The sequence below is a fragment of the Cibotium barometz genome, chromosome 25 (genome assembly GCF_041138505.1).
Source record: "Cibotium barometz isolate CiBa-2024 chromosome 25, ASM4113850v1, whole genome shotgun sequence".
Taxonomy (NCBI): Eukaryota; Viridiplantae; Streptophyta; class Polypodiopsida; order Cyatheales; family Cibotiaceae; genus Cibotium; species Cibotium barometz.
The window spans coordinates 38,116,737-38,138,834 of NC_141070.1; the positions used below are offsets into that span (position 1 = coordinate 38,116,737).

General features: G+C 39.6%; 1 pseudogene across 1 annotated transcript in view; it reads right to left on the bottom strand.

The window, feature by feature from the left end:
* Window positions 1–15,477, bottom strand: part of LOC147624537 (uncharacterized) — a 37,173-nt pseudogene extending 21,696 nt beyond the window's left edge. Inside the window, exons 1-2 of the transcript XR_015269108.1 lie at window positions 15,026–15,477; window positions 14,672–14,942 (exon numbers count right to left, since the gene is read on the bottom strand). The product of XR_015269108.1 is annotated as an uncharacterized LOC147624537 (transcript). The remainder of the gene's footprint in view (window positions 1–14,671; window positions 14,943–15,025) is intronic.
* Between the last annotated feature and the right edge of the window lie 6,621 nt (window positions 15,478–22,098).

Consider the following 22,098-nt stretch of genomic DNA (forward strand, 5'->3'; position numbering starts at 1 on the left):
AGTGTGTCTTTGGTGAAGGTCATGGGCTGAGACCTCTTGTACTTTGGCTCATAGAGTTCGGCTAGCCTCATAGCTTCTTTGAGAGAGCTAGGCCTTTGAGCCGACACATCCGCCTTGATGAAGTGTTCAAGCCCATGCACAAACTTTTTCATCTTCATGTCTTCACTCAAGCCTTCCACGTACATTGAAAGCTTCAAAAATCTCTTGATGTAATCTCTCACCATCATCCCCTTTTGACAAAGCTCATACCATTCTTCATGGTATCGGTCAAGCACTAAGGGTGAAATGAAGGCCAAGTTCATCTCCCGCTTCAATCCTTCCCAAGTTGATGGCGTGTTCCCTTGTTTGACCAAGTGCCTCCACCATTGATGAGCATAATCTTCAAGATGTAAGGAAGAAAATTGTACCATATCACGCTCACTTTTTGGGTAAAGTTGGAAATAGGTGTCAAGCTTGGTAGCCCACTCCTCCAACTCTTGCGGAGATGACCCGTCACCTTTGAACTTTGATAGTGAGATTTTGTCTTTGACATCCTTGGAAGATATGTGGGATGGGTTATCATGTTGGGTAGAGGGCTTGAATCTTTGCATCTTCGAGTATGACTCCATAAATTGTGCAAAGTCTTTGTAATCCCTCTTGATGATATTCGATAATTCCATCCACTTCTCGTGAGCATCCCTTTGTCTTTGGGCAAAGGACATTTGATTCCAATCGAGTGCAATCTCCTCATCATTCACAAACACCTCATCCTCTTCCCTTGAATGCATTGCCCTAGAAGAGGTAGGACCCTTTGATGCATTGAGGTGAGACAAACCCGAATGAAAAGAAGGAGGAAACATCTCCTTGACAAGAGGTCTCCGTGCATCCGCCATGAATCCCCGAGTGGATGCTCCCAATGGATCCTCTTGTACGGCCTTCATGGAATCCTCGTTCAAGATGCCCTTGCCTTTTCTTTGCTCATAGTCACCATAATTCCCATGCTTTTCTTGTGCTTGAGACTTCCCAAACTTGTCCTCCATCACACCAATCCGTGAGGATAATGTTTCAAAATGAGAATCAAGCTTGGAGTCTAAGGTCTCCAACCGTTGTACAAGCATTTGCATGAGGGTGTCATGGTTAACCGCCGCTTGTGTCCCTTGAGAAATTTGATTATGTACATTGCCCCCATTGTCTTCATTGATGAATGCATCCCTTGCATCCATATTACCTTCCATGTCCTCATCACCAATGATCATGTCTTGCACAACATCCCCACCCTTGCGTGGTCTTCCCTTCGGCATAGTGAAGAAATGCAAGATGTTGGTAGAATGCCCAAATGATGTCGGAATTGGAAAAAATAAGGTTCTATGGGTAGGTAATGGTATCTACTATCCTCCCAAATAAACACAATAAGAATTAGGTGTGGGCAAGTACTCTCTGTTTTAGGGTTTGTGCGGGACAGCTGAAAGTAGTAATTTGGCTCTAAAATGCAAAATATATGTCGGAATTAGGATTTTGACGGCTCTATAGAAAGCTAACGGAAGATAGAACCTACCCCTAAAAGCATTTTGATTCAGTCAAAGTGGAAGTATATTTTGTTTGACTTTGACCAGAAAGTCAACATGACTACTTTGACCAAGATTGTGATATCCGATTAAGGGGTTCTATGGCTCATTTGAAAACTCTCAATGAGTAGAATAGAGTCGTGTAATCACTCGGACCTAATCCCAAAAACCCTAGGACTGAATTAGGGTTTTGTAAAATCCCAGAAATTCCCAAAATTCGGTCCCAAAGCTCAATCCGGCTACAAATGATTGGTGTTTCTCCCCTTGGTAGTTGTGAATAACTCTTCAAGTGTATCCATGGGGTAAATCTCCAATCAATAAGCTTGTTTGGCTCCCTTGTTGGAAAAATTCCGCCATAGTCTCCTTTGTAATTGGAACCAAATCTCAAATGGAAATGCAACTTCTCAAATCACAATGCAATACTCTTTGTATCCCACAATGTCATGAAAGATCATATGCACTCTTTGTCCATCAAAGCATTTGCAATATCCACACAATATGACGGAAAAAGGGCCCCATTGCCCAAATGCATCCACAAAGTCGATGGTGAGGATTGTTGAGGACGCGCGTTGAAGCTTGCCGATCTCCCGGCCAAGCTCTTCTCACCCCTTCACCGAGTTTTCCTCCAAGGTGAAGGTTGAGGCCATTTCTTCACACCGGTGTACCTAATCCCCCTTTGTACCGCTTTTCCAAGGCAATCACGGCACAAAGAGTTCAAGCCATTCTCCCCTTGGCCTCTCCAACCAATGCCAAGGTACCCTCACACATTGCTAGATTCTATAGAAACTTGAAGTGGTAGCAATGGTGAGTGTAGGTACAAAATGATGTGGATAATATCAAATGATGGAACAAGTTTGTTAGCTTACAAGTATTGAGCATGACTCATGCCCTTTTACAATTTAGAACTCATCAATAAAGCATGGACTCATGCCTCAATCCATCATCCAAAAGCTCCAACACAAACCAACAATTCACAATGTCCTCACCATGGCATTTGCATAAGCATTTGTTAACCACAATCAAGGCATTTGCAATTGCATTCCAACAATCCCTTTCACATCATATTGACAAATGCATGCTTCCAAATCTTATGCTCTCTTATGCCCATGTGTAAAACATAGCATTGGCATGGCTATGTATAGCATCCATAGTGTCCATATGGCATCAAGATGAGCATGAGCTGGATTCCAAAAAACATTGCATAAGCTTGCTATTCCATCAATGGCAAGCCAATTGAGACATAATGAAGAAAATCCCCCAAAATGTGATCTATGAATTGGCCAAGCTCATGTGGAATCAATTCCTTTCACCATTGCCATCAATAATGCATGGAGAAGCAATATTGGCATGTGAATGGTCAAGCTTTAATGGTTAATTTCTGAAAATTAGGGGAGTTTGAATGTGTCCAACCCTAATCCATTCCCAAGCTCCACCAAATGCTTCAAACTTGCAAGAAATTGATCAAACCACTCACCAATGTCATCCGGAAAGCTTCAATGGTAGAAAATGTTGAAGAAGCCTCTTGTTGAAGAAAAAACGTAGCCCTTCTTTGCTCTGAAATTTGCAGCCAAATAACACCTCCCATGTGCTTGAATAAGGCTTGAAAATATGCTCCAAACAAGGGCTAAGAACCCTATTGAAAGGCTTCCAACTCTTGAGGTAGTAGAGCTAGGCTTCACCTAGCTCTCCCTCACGAATTTCAGCGCCGTTTTGAGGCGGCAGCCTGCTGCTGCAGCCCGCCATTTTCGCCTCTTTGCCTCCCTTCATGAGATGATTAAGCTAACAATGATGCCTATGAAGATGTACAAGCTTAGCAATTGAAAGATATGGTTCATGGAAGGTAGACTAAGCTCAACTTTCAGCCATGGAGAAATGTTCACAAGCTCACAAATCTTGAGAAAAAAAATTGCAAGAAGAGGCTCAAATGAAAGATCTCAGTGAGCTCTACAAAAACCCTAAGGTTTGGCATCAAAACGGGTAAAGGAAGAGCATCCCATGGCTATGGAAAGCTTGAGGAAGAAGAAGATGATTACTAATCATGATTAGCAGAAAAGTTAATTGTAATTAGTCACTTGCCCTAAGTTTTGGCCCGACTGTCCCAAATTTTTGGTCCAGAGGCCCAAAATTTGGTCCAAAAATGGTAAAATTGGCCAAAATCCCTCAAAATTCAAGCAATTTCCATGAAATGCTCACCATCTCCATGAGATTAAGCAAGATTAGAGAAGATTTGTCAAGAATCACTCAAGGATTACAAGAAAATAAAAAAAAATTTAAAAGAAACTCAAATTTTCAAGCAAATTTTCCCAACAACCCATGCATGCCCATGATCAAAATCAAGAGCTCTGATACCAATTGGAATGAAGGGATGTAATGCATGAAAAATATGAGTAATCACCATGTAAACATGATGCCTAAGTGTGTTTAGTCTCTCACCAAGAGAATGGAAATAGCCTTCCACAAGCCAAGAGAGAAGCCATGAGCTCCAAGAAACATAAGTTTCCATTTCTAAAAATGATCATCAAAAGTTACAACCATGGTCCAAGTCCCCTCTTTTATACATGGACTTGTCCCATTATTAACCCTATTGAATAAAGTTCCTACTTTATTACAATCCCCTTACCCTATACATATTCCTTTATGCATGGATCTCCTTGACCTACGCATATGCCTGCCATGCATAAACCATAGCCTTATGCATAGAGCTTAAGGGCATACATAGAGCTCTATGCATAGAGCGTCATGCATAAAGCCTAGCCTCCATTGGTAGGATGAGGAAAATTCCATTGGTAGGATTCCTATCATGAAGATATTTGCATTGGTAGTATCCCTATCATAATAATGTTCCCATTTGTGGAATATCCATGTAATTTTAAACTTGGGATACCACTACAAGGAAAAGCGACCGTAGGCGTGTTTATAGACGCGTTTTGACAACGTGGTTTAAAATATTACGGGCGCGTCTAAAATCGCATCTACCGAAATAGGTGTCTATATGCACGTCTATACGAGTGTCTATATACGTATCTATAAGCGCATCTATATCAGTATAGACGCGCTTATAGTCTCCATTATAGACGTGCATATAGACACGCTCTAGAATTTAAAACATTTCTAGAGAGCTGCCTATGCAAATGTAGCTACATTTTTTGCACATGCAGCTGGGCAGCTCTTTGGTTTAAGATTTTGCTACATAGACGAATCAAGATCAGCAAAGATATCAACATAAAAACTTAAATTAAAGATAGATCTGCACAAAAAGATTTGTGAATACACTTCGAATATTGATTGAAGAAGATGAGAAATTATATTTTATATCCAAAAATTTATCCATACATGATCGTAGCCACATAAGGCTTGAATAAAAACATAGATACATAAAGCAGATGAAAAATTTCATCTTATATCCAAGAAGTTGTCCATACATGATGGTAGCCACATGAAGCTTCTAAAAGAAACATAGTTGCCTAAACCAAAACTATACATGAAGAAAAACTAGCACGCGACTACTCGAGGAGTCATCACTCTCCAAGTCATCTTGTCCACCTTGTGCCTACATAAAGTAAAGATATATATTATAAATATAAATAGAAAGTATTATAAAGGTCGAAACGTGTTTTGTAAATAAAAATAAAAAGTATTACCTACATTGGTGTTCTCCTTGCTCGATTGTATTCTTCGTCGGAGATGATCCCTTCATCGTGAAGGTAATCCCATGTATCTCCTCTACTATGGCAATGATGGTAGCCAACTTCTCGGGGGTGGGAGTATAGCCAAAGATGCCCTCTACCTCTCTAGCAAATCCTCGTTTGAGACTCAATGAGAGCCTCAACCTGTGGGTCTGTGGGACAAGAGGACGAGGACCCATGCCACCTCTATACAAACAAAGAGAATATTAAAAAAATATTATGCAAGCTAGAGAAGCCTTATGCAAGCATTATGTTTAAAGTACTATGCATAAGCTTAAAACACTATGCATTATGTTTAAAGCACTATGCGTTATGCAAGCCATTACGCAAGCCTTGCATAAAGCATTATGCATTAGGCCTTACGCATAAAGCATGCATGAGGCCTTATGCATAAGCTATGCATAAGGCCTTAAGCATAAAGCTATGCATGAGGCCTTAAGCATAAAGCACTATGCATAAGGCCTTAAGCATAAAACTATGGATGAGACCTTATATGCATAAAGCACTATGCATGAGACCTTAAGCATAAAGCTATGCATGAGGCCTTATGCATAAAGCACTATGCATAGGGCCTTAAGCATAAAACTATGCATGAGGCCTTATGCATAAATCTTATGCAGAAGGCTTAAGCATAAAGCTATGCATGAGGCCTTATGCATATAAAGCTTATGCATGAGGCCTTATGCATAACTCATTATGCATAAAGCATGCATAAGCATTATTCATAAATAATTATGCATAAAGCTTATGCGCAAACCTACAAAACAGATCCCCAGTACCCAAGGGTGCAATAATAATAGAGGAAAGATATGAAAGCACTTACCTCTTTTTCGTGATGTTGAAAGAGAGGATTAGAGGACCTACAAAACCAACAAAAGGGTGAGGAAAAGATTAGTAATGCATACATATAAAAGCTTGTGGAATCCCCTTGCAAGCCCTAAGCCTTATGCAAGCTATGCTAAAGCTTATGCAAGCTATGCTAAAGCTTATGCATAAAGCATGCATGAGGCCTTATGCATAAAGCATGCATGAGGCCTTGTGCATAAAGCTTTTAGCATAATGCTTTATGCGTGAGGCCTTATGCTGCATAATAAAGCTTTAAGCATAATGGTTTATGCATGAGGCCTTATGCATAAAGCTTATACATAAATCATTATGCATAAGGCTTATGCATAAAGCACTATGCATAAGGCCTTAAGCATAAAACAATGCATGAGGCCTTATGCATAAAGCCTATGCATAAAGCTATGCATGAGGCTTATACATAAAGAATTATGCATAAAGCATGCATGAGCATTATACATAACGCATGCATAAAGCTTATGCGCAAACCTATAAAACAAATCCCAAGCATCCAAGAGTACAATAATAATAGAGGAAAGATAGAAAAGAACTTACCTCTTTTTCGTGATGTTGAAAGAGAGGATTAGAGGACCTATAAAACCAACAAAAGGGTGAGGAAAGGATTAGTAATACATACATACAAAAGCTTATGCAAGCTAATAATGCCGCTATGCAAGCCTTATGCAAACTACGCCGCTATGCAAGCCTTATGTAAGCTATGCTAAAGCTTATGCATAAAGCATGCTGTGCCCAATAGTGGGTGTAGAACTCTGTATCAAGATATGCTCTTATGGTAGTCAATCCACAAGACTATATAACTATCGTTAGAAGCCTAAACCCTAAACACAAGGATGCAATAAAGAGCACTACACATTAGGCTTATGTATAGGCTTAAAGCGTAAGCATAGACTTATGCCTAGGCTTATGCATAAGCCTTAAGCCTTAACCATAAGCATAGGGTTTATGCATAGGCTTCTACATAAGTCTTAAGCCTTAAGCATAGGGTTTATCCATATGCTTATCCATTAATCCTATGCTTAAGTCTTAAGCATAGGCTTATGCATAAGCCTCAACCATAAGGATAGGGCTTATGGATAATCCTTAAGCATAAGTTTTATGCATGCATAAGGGCTTAAGGCTTATGCATAGGCCTTAAGCATAGGCTTATGCATAAGCCTTAACCATAAGCATAGGGCTTATGCATAAGCCTTAAACCTTAAGCATAGGCTTAACCATAAGCATAGGACTTATGCCTAAGCCTTAAGCATAGGCTTATATATAAGCCTATTACATAAGCCATAATCCTTAAGTATAGGCTTACATATAAGCCTTAACCATAAGCATAGGGCTTATGCATAAGCCTTATTGCATAATGCATAGGCCTATTGCATAAGCCTTAAACCTTAAGCATAGGTTTATGCATAAGCCTTCACCATAAGCACATGCTTATTCATGAATCATAAGCCTAAGCATAGGCTTAAGGCTTATTCATGGGCTTTAAGCATCGGCTTATGCATAACTTGACCTAACCCTAATCCCGACACCCAAGGGTGCAATAACACAAAGAGAAAAGCATAGACACTGAAGAATGGAAAAAGAGGGCTTACCTCTTCTTTGAGAAGCCGTAGGCAAGGAATGGTCTAAACCCTTGTTAGTTGTTCACTTGAATAAACCTACAAACAAGAAACATAATAAATAAAAAAGTTAGTTCATTTTAACATATTAGTAAGCAAGGAGAAGAAGAGGAAAAAGAGGTGAGTAGCCTAAACCCTATTCCTAATGCATAAATGATGGGGATGAGGAACATCAATCCGAAGAAGATAATCAGTCACCTATCAATCATGACAATGCTTCTTTGGATAATGATAGTGATATTGATATGGAACCCCATCTTTTCATTGAGCTTCCATTAGATATAGACCTTGATGAACACATATGGATTTATTACAAGATGGGATAAATTCATGATCTAGACATTGTTTCCTTTCTCAAAAGTTTCCAACTATCTTATTTTTTTGCTCAAAACATGGCTCCAAGGGTTCTGATGGATGTTTTTTTTTAACTATAATCATTTCTTGTATGTATGTGACATGTATAACTTAAATTCAACACTTAACAACTCTCTGGAATTTTATGCAATAACAATAGGTTAGCTTTTTTCCACTAGACTCCCTCTTGATATGGACATAAACTTTGTCGGGGAGATAAATGTGGAGGGAAAAATTGATATGGACATTAGCAATGGAGTTAACAGTTGCATAGTGGGTCGCTCATCTAGGGAAACCAATGAGGTTGGGGCTTGGATAGCCATCAATGGTTTTGTAACCTTTAGCGATGTAGAGGCTTCACCATCAATCACCATGTCTTGTGTGATAGGGTTTCTCTTTGGGGTCTAGACCTTTTTGGGCATTGGTGGTGAAGGTCCTATTATAATAGTTTTTTGTTTGTTGGGATTTGAGCTATTAAAGCCTTTATCCATCATTGATGAGGAGGTTTAAGGATTGCTAAGTGGCGGCAGTGAGACTAAGGGTATACTTTTATATTTTAGTATCCAAATACAATGGTTAACCTCATAGTAGCCTTGAGCTTTCAATAAACGTTTGGGGATCCATTTTGGGGTAACTTGTAATATGGGATTCCTACGCTAATTCTTGTTTTGACGTCCTCCTTTCTTGGTCGGTTGAGGTGGTATTGATTGAAAATCCTTTGGAACCCATTTCCAGGTAGATTTGGGTTGCCATTTTGTAACTCGTCCAATATGTTTGTTCTTTTCATATCCATGTGTCTGCTGTGTGGAGGTAGAAGGATCTTGAGATTCTTTTGGATATTGGACACTTAAGTGGAGGGAGTTAAGGCTTCCACAGATTATGTGGATGTTGAATCTTCCTCCTCTTTGCGACCCTCGAGAATAGTGAGAGGTGGCATAGAGACTCTCCCTATTGACCAATCAATCATACATCCTGCAGCCTTCATCCATGTACGACTAAGTATTATTGATTCAGGTAATGTTTTGGCAAGCATAATCAGGAAGTCTACCACCAGTTGCTTGCTGCTATCATAGTATATCTCTAAACTTTGTAATATCCCAAGAACCTTGGTATTTCTACCATGGATACCTTTCACCTTTAAGGAGGTATCTACAAGTTGGGGTTTTCCCAACTGGTTCCATGCATCGAAGGAAATCAGATTCTGACTGGCTCCCATATCAAGTAATTATAAAGCACTTTTTACCATAAGGGCTAGGCAATTGAATGGATATTCGTAGAGGCGCTATGTGCTCCTCTGTGTCCCATTCAACTTTTCCCACAAAGGCTTGCACAATAGGTCTAAGGTTCCCTTCTCATTGTTGTTGTAGTTTACCTTGCCTCCTCTTAGGCTTGGGTCTTATTTTGAGCAGCCCTTTCGTTGGCCGCTTTCTTGTCATGTGAAGCATGTAGGGATTCTTCAGTAAGAGGTCCATAATATTTTTTAAACTTGCTTCCATTAAGGAAACCAATAGTTTTAAATCCATCAAGAGTCTCAACAGGTATAGTACCTTGTGGAGTAACTTTACAAACCCTAAATGGTCCCCTTTTGGTATATTTAAGCCTTTTATTTTCAATGCGGATCCCATACATGAGTACAAGGTCTCCTACCTCCATCTCCTTATCCTTGAGATTTTTGTCAAACCACTTCTTTCGTTGGTCCTTTTCTGTGAGCATGATTTACACTGCAATTTGTCTCTCTTCAATGATCTGTTCTAAAACAAATAGCCGGTCAACCAATTCATTACCATCAAGCTTTTCATTTACAGCTACCCTTAAGCTAGGGATCATGAACTCCCAAGGCATTACTACCTCAAGTCCATACACCATCTTAAAAGGTGTGCAACTAATTGCAACTTTGTATGATGTGTGATAGGCCCATAAAGCTGTTGTGAGCTGAGACTCCCAGTCAGTGCATCGCGCTTCAACAATATTTATCATTATTGAAATAAGAACCTTGTTGGTGCTCTCAACTTGGCCATTTAACTATGGGTAATATGGCGTTCACTTACGGTGAGCGATCATGAATGTGCTAGTTGTTGAAATTTGAGCATTGTGATGAGCTATGGTGGATCAAACACTAGAATCAACATCATTAACAAAGTGATTAGCAAATAATTAAGATATAATTAGTGGGTAATTAGCAAATAGATTAATGTAGGCATGGATACTCAAAAACCAGCAAATTCTCATTAGGGCAATGCCTCAATTTATAGAGTTTACATCAAGCATCAAATCCCACTGATTTCTCCATGATTCACTCCACCTCTTTTCCCTGATTCTCTCCACCTCTTCACTTTTCCCAGAATATCTCCACACTTTCCAGAATATCTCCACACTTCCTAAATCTTCTCATGCTACCCTTTATTCTCTCCCAATAGATTCTTCTCACCTTTTCACACGTTCTTTCACATTTACACATCCTCTTTTACAGCCTCTAACCAAGGGCTTGTTCCCGCACACACCCTATTCACTTGTATATTTCAACACCTCCCCTCAAGTGAATACTCCTAGTACACCTAGACCCTATACCAAGTTTGCCTCCCCTTACTTGATAGTCCGTGACCAGTGTCTACACCTCCCCTCAAGTTATCTTAGCACACCTGGACCCTGTACCAAGTTTCTCTCTTACTTGATAGCCCGCGACCGCGCCTCAAGTCCCTAAACTCCATAGTCCTTGACACTCTCTCTCTCAATGTGTCCAAGGCTACCGCGACCTTGACTAAAGTGCTCACACATACATCTATCTACCACGTGGCCTACATCATCCGTGGCTCAGAGGTGGTTTTACTTTGTTGGGGCATGTTACATTGGGTTGTGGGGTCTCTTTCTCTCTCTCTCTCTCTCAGAGATTTTCACATGGCTCCTCACTCTTTGGAGCCTCACATCTTCTCTTTTCTTCAGTGTTCTTGTCATGGCAGCTTCTCTCCATGCGTCCGTCTCTTCTTTCAGTCTTCTTTGGGGCAGCTTCTCTTCTCGTGTCCATGTCTTCCTTCAATGCTTCCTTTAGATCTTGTTGGTGTGGATCCTCTTCTTGGAAAGAGATATTCTTCTTCTTTCATGGCTGGGGCCATGGGCTTGTCTGTCAGGTCTTTTTGCTCCATGTGAGCAACATGTTTAAACATTTTGTTGATTGTTCTTTTGGGCTTTTTCTGTTCATCTTTTGTCATTATGCAATGCAAACCCAAATTTATGCGGGAGGTCTTACCTCTTGCCTTATTCTGGACAAGGGCACTGTCTGATCCCATATTTACACTGATGTAATGTGCCCAATACATAATGCGTACAGCATTCATTCTCATGCACATTCCCAAATGCAACTCTGGCTGTGAATAATCTTGAATTTGAGTGAGATTTACAGGCATTAACCAAAGGTTAAATGTAAAATGATGATTATCACAATTTTATAAAATGCTTTCAAATCTATCAATAGCAATGAGTCTAGTAGAGGATTAAGCCAAGAAACACAAGATTTGACCAAATATTGAAAGCTTAATCTCTGTTTTACCAAAGTCACCTCCTGCAGATTTGATGAAGAGCTTGGATCTCACTGTAGACTTGATGAAACTGAATTCTGTCTTCACCAACTTGTAGAGCATGCTTGAAAACACCTTGGGCTAAGAGGAATTAGAGGCATTTGAACTGAGCAAGAAGAAATTAGAGGCATTTGAACCTTGGGCTAAGAGGAATTAGAGGCATTTGAACTGAGCAAGAAGAAATGTCTAATCTCCTTTAGAAAAACGGTGCCTGGTAAAACGACAATTTCGGCTGCATCCGTCGGCGGTTTGCTGCGTGGAGTTGATGGGCTTGAAGAGCATTGAGGTGGCTAGCTATGGTTAGAAGTACTAGGGCTAATTTTAACTGTGCAAGGAGAATGGACTCCTCCACTGGCTGGGGGTACAGAGGTGAGTTGAAAACTAACTAAAATTTTGATTATTTTCTAATTATCTACTAATCCTAATTAATTAGATAATAGGCTCATAAACCTGATGGATTCTAGGCATGGCTTTGATACCATGTTGAAATTTGAGCATTGTGATGAGCTATGGTGGATCAAACACTAGAATCAACATCATTAACAAAGTGATTAGTAAATAATTAAGATGTAATTAGTAGGTAATTAGCAAATAGATTAATGTAGACATGGATACTCAAAAACCAGCAAATTCTCATTAGGGCAATGCCTCAATTTATAGAGTTTACATCAAGCATCAAATCCCACTGATTTCTCCATGATTCACTCCACCTCTTTTCCCTGATTCTCTCCACCTCTTCACTTTTCCCAGAATATCTCCACACTTCCCAGAATATCTCCACACTTCCTAAATCTTCTCATGCTACCCTTTATTCTCTCCCAGTAGATTCTTCTCACCTTTTCACAGGTTCTTTCATATTTACACATCCAAGGGCTTATTCTCGCACACACCCTATTCACTTGTATATTTCAACACTAGTAAGATTTTTTATTACATCATTGATAAAATGCTTACTTGATCACTCGCTAGCTCAAATGGACATCCAAAGCATGTAATGATGTTCTCATAGAGAAACTTAGAAGTTGCCATGGAATCCACTTTTCGTGAAGCTCTTGCTTCAATCCATTTGGTTACATAATCTATGGGAATAATTATGAAGCATGCTTGTGTGCCACGTGCAGCAGGACTAATAGGACCAATGAAATCTAAGCCCCATAATCTGACAAGATGCAGTGGCATCGTGTCCTTCTCTTGTGGCTGTGCACATCATTGACACTTGTCACATCCCTTGACAAATAGTGCACAATCTTTGAAGACCATGGGCCATCAATACCCCAATTGGAGTATTTTTCTTACTGTAACGTCGCTTACGAAGTGTCCACAGCTAACCCTTGGTGTGCTTGCTCGATGATGTATAAGTATTCATCCTCCCTGGGGGCAGCATCTTAGTATGTCATCCTTACCTCTTCTATAAAGAGTTCTGATAATAAGTTGGTAAGGTGCACTCTCTTTTAGCAACTTTCTTGCTAAATCTTTCCTTAGTTCCTTTCCTTCTGGAAAACCATTAGCTAAAAAGTTAACGATTTTCTCACTCCATGCTGGAATAGCCTTAGCCTTAAATAGCGTAGCATCCGGTAACTCATCATTAACCTCGATTGCTGCTTTGCCATTAGGTATGTGAGATATAGATGATCCGCCATGACATGTTTCTTGCCAAGCCTAACAACTATTTTGAAATCAAACTTGAGAAGAATCAACAACCACCTTGTGATCCTTCCTGTGGAACATGGTTTGTTTACTAGATACAACAAGGCTTGATAGTCAACATCGAAAACAAATTTGTTAGCAAGAAGGTAATGCCAAAATTTCATTACAACATAAACCATTGCTAACCCTTCATTCTCAATGGTGGTGTAGTTGATTTCAACCTCATCTAGTTGTCGACTTGTAAAACTACTAGGATAGTCCAATTTGTGTTTCCCTAGTTGTGCTAGGACACATCCAATTGCGAAGTTAGACACATCAATGTGCACATGAAAGATGATATCCTAGTTAGGTGTCCACAAGATTAGAGCACTGGTCAAGGCTTGCTTTAGCGCATCATAAGCTTTTTGATAATTAATAGCTTATACAAAGGACGAGCTATTTTGACATTGAAAAGAATAAACTGACGGTAGTAGCTAACATGGCCCATGAATCTTTGGACTCCCTCGTAGTTTTTCGGAGAGGGAGTAATTCCAAGATGACCTTGATTTTTCTCTCATCAATTGAAATCCCATTTTAGGACACTATATGCCCAAGAGTAACTCCATGTTTCACCCAAAACTTGTATTTGTAAGGGTTTAAGGATATATGATAAAATCGATACCTTTCATTCACCATAAAACAAATTTGAAATGTGATATGTGATAAGGTAAATTTATAAAAATACATTTATAGAAGGTATTTTTTAAAACAATTTTAAAAAAAAGCCCATAACTCCATAAAGAAAAAGGGATCATTTTATTCATGAAAAATTTACAAGTACGGTGTTTTTTAAATACCCCTTGAACGCGCGTGATACGTAGGATTTCTTTTAGTAGTGCACCCCCCGAGTTGATACGCATATTAATTAGTGTCCTTATAATTGGCAAGGGTAATGAAATTGGTTCTATTCTAAATCTTGGTGTGTGGCAAGATGAGATTTGTGAGAACATTACCATTGGTAGGATCCTTGTGATGGTGAATTTGGCATAATGCAAATGAGCTCTCCAAGAGAAGCCTCCTAGCCTTTGTAAAGGGTATTAGGAATTTGATGTTGAGTTCAAAATGTTATGTCCTTGGTAGTAGAGATCTTTAGAGGATGCATGGAAGCCATGCAAAGAAAAACACCTTGACTAGCCAAAATCAAAAGTACACTATGGCAAGCCAAGAACTTTATAGAGGTCCATTTGTTATGGAGACTTGATTTAGTTGGTCATCCAAAGACAAAAGAGTGTGATGAATACATTTTGAGTGGGATTGAATCGCGCTCAATGCACAGTTTTACTTGAAAAAAATCATTATTATGTTTATGTGCCAAGAGATCCTTACATAGGGACCCTCAAAGCACTTCAAGCCTAAACAAGAGCTAACAAACATGAAACGGAAAGTGGGTTGGATTAGGGTGTAAAACTAATCACGGAAACAAACGAGGCGGGCGTTTAAAGCTAATCATACAGCGACAACGGTGGCTATTTAGTTCTTCAGTCGTCTTTTACGTAGAAGGCGTAGATTATGGAGTAAGGAGTTGCTTGCAAATCTCCTGGTTGTGCGCCGTGGGTGCTGGGAGGAGGCAGGCCGCCCTTGGATGCAACTCTCTGCAGGTTAGTGACGGCACCGAGAAGCTCCCTGAAGAACACAAGCATTAATTAAAATCGATGCAAAAATTAATACACCTCATGATTAACGCATTGAATAGTACATGATCTTACGTGCTTCCGCTCTCGCTGGTGGCTTCAAGGAGGCTCCACGTGATGCTGTCGGGGTCGACTGTAACTTGCCGGAGGGATTTGGCGGTGACGAGGCTGGTACTGGGTCTGTGGGTTTCCCAGGAGGGCTGCGCACCGCCAGCGTCCGGGTACGGCAAGAAGAAGTGCTGCCCGACCACGCCGGCGCCTGCTGGCCGGAGGCCTTGTAGTAGAGATCGGCGGTGGCGTTGTAGAGGACCCAGGCGGAGCCATTGAAGGAGTAGTGCTGGAGACCAACGGCGTAGTAGGCCACTTGCAGCTTCTGTCCGGGAGGCACCTGGATGTCCGCTGGTATGGGAACGTTTGCCAGGAGCAAGCTGCTGCAGTTGGCGCTGGTGGATGCGCTCGCAGCCACCATGAGCGAGAGGAAGTACACAGCTACGCTGACACAAATTAGAAGCCTTAGTTTCTGAGCCGCCGGCGGCACCATCTTTTTGGCCATCTCGCGCAAACAGCCTACCAAATCTCGGGCGAATATGATTATGGATATCTGAAATCAGCTCGTGTTTTGCTCTCTTAAAAGGCAAATGGTGACCCTAGCGGCGTTCTTCTTTGAACTGGTCAGCTTGGATTTCTACAATACAACGACTTTGCGAACATGGAAACCATTCTAGAACTTCCTGCTTTTGAATTTATATATATATATATATTCATTCTTTATTACCTTTATTTATATTATTTATATTCCAGAGAGACATTTCCCTGTCTCTCTTGGTGGGAAAAAAAAACTAAATATATATATTGTATTTACGCTCTTGTCTTCCGATAGATTCTTTATCTAATGCTACTACACTTTTTAATGACCATCACAATGTCATCAAATACAATATCCAAAAAAAAAAGTGAGCGATACCAAATTTAGATAGCACCTAAACAATACCAAGTTTAATTAAAAGTAAAAAAACTAATAAATAGTTTATATTACACTTCCTCACTTCTTAAAATTAAATTCAAGCAAGTTCGGTTGACCATAGTAAATGCTCATAGCATCACGACGTTCAAATTTTATTGTTGCCATAACTTTGGAAAAAAATGTAGGGGCATAAAAGCATGTAGCACATCCTACACCTTGTTTGTTCCTTTTACAAAGAAACAATCGAGTGAAGGAGGCCAAGTGGCAAGAGGAGATAGATATATTTACCTAAAATGCTTGTTTGCTCATGTTGATTATTCATTTTATCTCCACATCAATTTGGACTTTTGAACTTCCATAGTACTGCTAGTCAAGGAATTATTGGTTCGTGAGCTTCTAAAATGTCATCAAAATCCTTTATAGGGGAGGTAGTCTTCCTCACAAAAATAGTGGGGTTTATGTTGAAAAAGCATTTGCTCAATGCTCCACCCTCGCATTGAAACTGCGGAATATGCAAAATTGGGGATTTCTTGAATATGCAAAATTTTCTGTTATGCTATATATCATTGGAAAGGTCTCGAAGAGTAGATTCCGAATGTCTAAACTCCGCTCATTTCTGATTTTTTTTTATTTTTTAAAATCTCACCATGCACCCATTTTTGTAAAGAGAGAATGTGTAGCAATCTTTAAAGGGTACAAATTTTTCCTAATGTTTAGTCATGTATAGAATGGAAGTCAATTATTGAGTTTAATGATGTTATTTTTGTGTAATTTAGAAGTGTATCACTTGTTGAGGCAATCAATTTGGAGCCCTAGATGACCAAAATTAGACTTATGCAAGTTCTCGGATAGGTTGGGATTCTTGAGCCAAAGTGCAAGCTTCTAAATTCTCAAAGCTACTTTCTTGGTTGTACGTTGTGATCCGTGATCACATCAATATTTTTTGTTACTATAGAATCACGTCGGTCATACACTGTGATTTAGTCGTACACCATGATCACGGATCACTTCAACTTTTTTCATGTCTGCATAATCGTGTCTTCATATCCAAAAAAAAAGTGAGCGATACCAAATTTAGATAGCACTTAAACAATACCAAGTTTAATTAAAAGAAAAAAAACTAATAAATAGTTTATATTACACTTCCTCACTTCTAACACATATGGATTTATTTTACAAGATGGGATAAATTCATGACTAGGACATTGTTTCCTTTCTCAAAAGTTTTCAACTATCTTATTTTTTTGCCCAAAACATGGCTCCAAGGGTTCTAATGGATGTTTTTTTAAAACTATAATCATTTCTTGTATGTATGTGACATGTATAACTTAAATTCACCACTCAACAACTATAATCATTTCTTGTATGTATGTGACATGTATAACTTAAATTCACCACTCAACAACTCTCTGGAATTTTATGCAATGACAATAGGTTATCGTTTTTCCAATAGACTCCCTCTTGATATGGACATAAACTTTGTCGGGGAGATAAACGTGGAGGGAAAAATTAATGATATTAGCATAAGTCTCCCCTTCCTGATTTCTATCATACCTTGACCTCGCGGAAGGATGGTATTGTAGGTTTTTTGTAACCATCCATTCCAACTTTGCTCCATTAATGTTTGTTGGCTAGGAGCTCTCTTTGTTTTTTGTTGTGGTGGTTAATCAACTTCCAACTTTAATGGCAATAAAGGGCTCTCATAAGACCGGATGGAGATTATGATTTCACCAATATTGATGAGCAATGGAGTTAACACTTGCATAGTGGGTCGCTCATCTAGGGAAACCAATGGGGTTGGGGATTGGATAGCCATCAATGGTTTTGTAATCTTTAGCGATGTAGAGGCTTCACCATCAATCACCATGTCTTGTGTGATAGGGTTTCTCTTTGGGATCTAGACCTTTTTGGGGATTGGTGGTGAAGGTCCTATAATAATAAGTTTTTGTTTGTTGGGATTTGAGCTATTAAAGCCTTTATCCATCATTGATGAGGAGGTTTAAGGATTGCTAAGTGGCAACAGTGAGACTAGGGGTATAATTTTATATTTTGGTATCCAAATACAATGCACTACAAGACAATGCTGCCATACACGCGTTTCATACACGCGATAAATTGCGGGCGCGTGTATGGTCGCGCATGTATTTGAATAGAATCGGGCGCGTGTATTTTGGCATTTAAATTCGCGTGTATATTGGCATTTATAAGCGCGTGTATAAGCGCGTGTATATACACGCAATAATACACGCCTCAATACACGCATTAATACACGCATCAATACACGCTTGGTAAAGAAAAACTGAATTCCTTTACAAAATTAAAAACTATTTTCTTTAAACCATCTCATAGTACATTACAGTATATATCATTACACAATCCCACTACATGCATTTACAACAATGAAATATATTCAAAAATAAATCATGAGATGATAATTAAAAGACAACACATACAATAGAATTGTCATCAATTTAGAATGATACAGTGATGGATTGGTTAGGATTCGATCTCATCTTCAATAAGATCCATCCTTGCCAAACCATCAACATCAATATCCATTTGATCAATTTGTAAGGCTACGATTAAATTTATTCCACTATCGATATTCTGTCCAATTGATAATGGTATCGATGTCCTGATCATCCTCATCAACATCACCATTATCCTCAATGGTAGGGTCATTCTCATGATCATGAGAAATGGCACGCTCATCCTCATTATCATGATCATCTCTTATTTCTTGATCATCGATCACAACATCTTCATTGGCATGTTCGACGTCATCTTCATTGCGGCTTGTTACATCCTCCATATGCTCCATATCAGTGAATGTATTATACATCACTTTGGAACGTGGTGCAATAGGGATGACGTACCACCATTTAATGTCATGCACCATTGGTAGATAGATAACCTACTCAAATACACATACTGCAGTAATTAATTAGCATATCAAAAGTCAAGGGGTACGCGAGCTTAGATATATATGTACATGAAACACATTAGTAAAAAGATGCATACCTGCTCACATTGTTGTGGCAATACGAGCCTATCTTTCTTTGTTTGCCAAAACTGTAGAGTCAATAGTTACATAGCCACTTGTATGGCGTTTTATCATTGCATTAGGCCCTTTTTCCACCACGTTCATTTGCCATTTGACTTCCAAAACATACACAAAGAAGCGACAAAAGTCAAGCCTAAATATGTCTTGGATTGTGCCACAATAGTCATCCATTTTTCCATTAGCTCCCTCAAAGCTACTAATGACACCGCAATCTTGTGTATTCCTCTTTTCATCAATTCTTTGTGTTCGAAAATGCTTGCCTTCACACCATATAGCATTGAACATAGTGCACTGGACCAAAATAGAAGCAATATTTGTGTAAGCAATGTGAATAAATATTAAAAGCAAATCACTTACAACTAATGCAAAACATGAGTTCTATGTACCTTTAACATGCATCCTCGTGCATACTCCCATTCTTCTACCGTGATATGCAGCCCCTCGTCGCTCTCTGCTCTCTCCATTTTCTCATGCAACCAATCAACATGGATATCATTCGGAAGTGTTGCTAGATGCTTAGGGTACGCCTTACGAGAGCTATGTTGCCTCCGAAAGAGAGCTCTTTCTGCTTGCCTTTTTGTCTTTGCATCCTCATATCTTGTAACCCATCTGCTCATCACATCACTATTAAGGATGCAAGTGAAATTGAGATCATCAATCAATGTTCTGTCAATTACTTTACTCTGTCCTTTTCCTTGAGGCACAATAGAGGTCATCCTCAAGTCCTCTTCATTGCTCCATAGTCGTGGCAAAGAGCTGTCCACCTGACTAAGAAATTCTGAAATATATACAAGAGACTCTTGTATCAACCAACCCTCGGCCATGCTTCCTTCACGCCTTGCACTTTGTCTCACAAAGTCTTTTAAGGTCTTCATGAAGCGCTCTAGGAAGAACATCCAACGTGCATGCACAGTGCCACATAAAGCGATTTCGTCCACTAAATGCACAATGAGATGTAGTTGACTTGTGAGAATGGTTCGCGGAAAAGTCTCCTCTACCAAACAAACCACCTCCACTGCCATAACACGCGCATCATCCAACGTGGCTGGATCAATTGCTTTGGAACTAACATATCTGAAAAATAAATAAATAGTACGTTATACCTCATGCACGTTCATTTTGCAAGGTATAATGAAGGGTGATCTGACATGGGTTTTACATACCTCAAAAGCTCGCCCATCTTATAAATACATTTTTTCAAACTCTTATTTGCACAATGGTCGATGCTAGTAGGTAGTATGAACTGCGCACATAAGAACACATGTATGTATGGTTTATGGCATTACAAAATTTAATTTCAACGTACAAGACTTGGAAAACACTTACTTGGAGCATCTTGTGCCAATCGTGGGACTTCAACCCATATAGTTGCTCAACGCCTCTTTTCTTAGTGGTTGTAAAGGCTCCCTTCAATGATCTCATGCATCCAGTGGGAGTACGCAAAGTGGTGATGGCCTGCTTTACCTGCTTCTCCTCTTTCTTTGATATAATCGATGGTGCAGGCGGAAGACGAACGTGCCCACCCTCCTCTCGTGGGGCCAAGCTTGACGCATACGTCCTGCGACCTGCAAATCCTCCCGTACGCTAACATTGTCTCGTTTACCAATAACATGTTCCCAAATACCAGATCCCACATTCTTGAAGATGTGCATGGGATCAAGAAGATGGTTGATCTTAAGATGGGTCCAATATGGTAGCCGAAAAAAAATGGAGTACCTACACAAGGGATTGCTCTATGTGACCTTTAATCCAATTAGAGACTACACAAAACAAGATTGAAAAACATTACTATACCTGTTCATGCCATCTGGAGGAAGAATATTTGCAGACTCCCAAATATGCTTCCAATCTTTTGCACGAAGTGTTTGTGGAGGAATGTTACTCTTACTAGCAACATATTTAGGATGATCTGAGGGGAGAAATCGATGATGATTATCGAATATGGTTTTACACAAACCGTCAGCATACTCATGTACTAACGAAGGGCCACAAACAGGACATGCATGTTTACCCGATGTTTTCAAACCTATTAAAATATAAATAAAAGTTAGAATAATAAAGTCAATATTTATAATTAATATAGCCAATAGTATTAGAGTAGGGAGGTAATTAGAATTCTTACCAGAACAATCGCTGTATCCTGGAAAGTCATGCATTGTCCACATCAACACTGCTTTTAAGTCGAAGTGTCGAGAGGAGGGAGGCCTATTAATGTCCACCACCGCAACACCTCTCCATAGTTCCTCCAACTCATCAATCAACGGTTCGAGATAAACATCCATATGCTTGACTTTATGTTTCCCTGGAATTAGAAGGGATAACATAAGATGTCCCTTCTTGATCGCCATTGATGGTGGAAGGTTGTAATTCACCAACACAACTGGCCACACGCTGTATGCGGTGCTTTTGAAACCAAATGGATTCACTCCATCCATACCTAGGCCAAGTCTCAAGTTTCTGGGCTCTGTTTTAAAGCGAGGCCACTCATCTTCAATATGCTTCCAAGCAAGAGTGTCTGCGGGAATTCTCCACATGCGATCATCCGATCGATGTGGGGAATGCCATGACATGAGCTCTGCTATGGATTTGCACTTGAACATGTGTTTGATGCGAGGAATTATAGAAAAGTATCACTAGACTTTTCGAGGTACATCAAAACTCTTCACATCTGTTCTATACCTTGCTTCACCACAAGTGGGACAATGTCGAGCCTCCTTATGCGTCCCACAAAAGAGAATGCAATCATTAACGCATGCATGTATGCGATCATAATCCAATCCTCCAAGAGATATCACATAATCCAATCATTGACGCATGCATGTATGCGATCATAATCCAATCCTCCAAGAGATGTCACATAGCGCCTCGCTATGTCTCTTGAGGTGGGTAGTCTATTTCCCTTTGGAAGCATGTTTGATAATAGCCTGCATCCAATATCATCAATTAGTCCTAAATCCTAAAACTTAAACCACTAATTCAAATTTGCAAGTTAGAATGCTTACTTCAATAATGCGTCAAGACTTGCATTGCTCCACCCATAAACTGTTTGTATATTGAGTAGTTCAAGTGAAGCACGTAAAATAGAGAATGTGCACCCTTCAAAAACCGGTGTTGATGAAG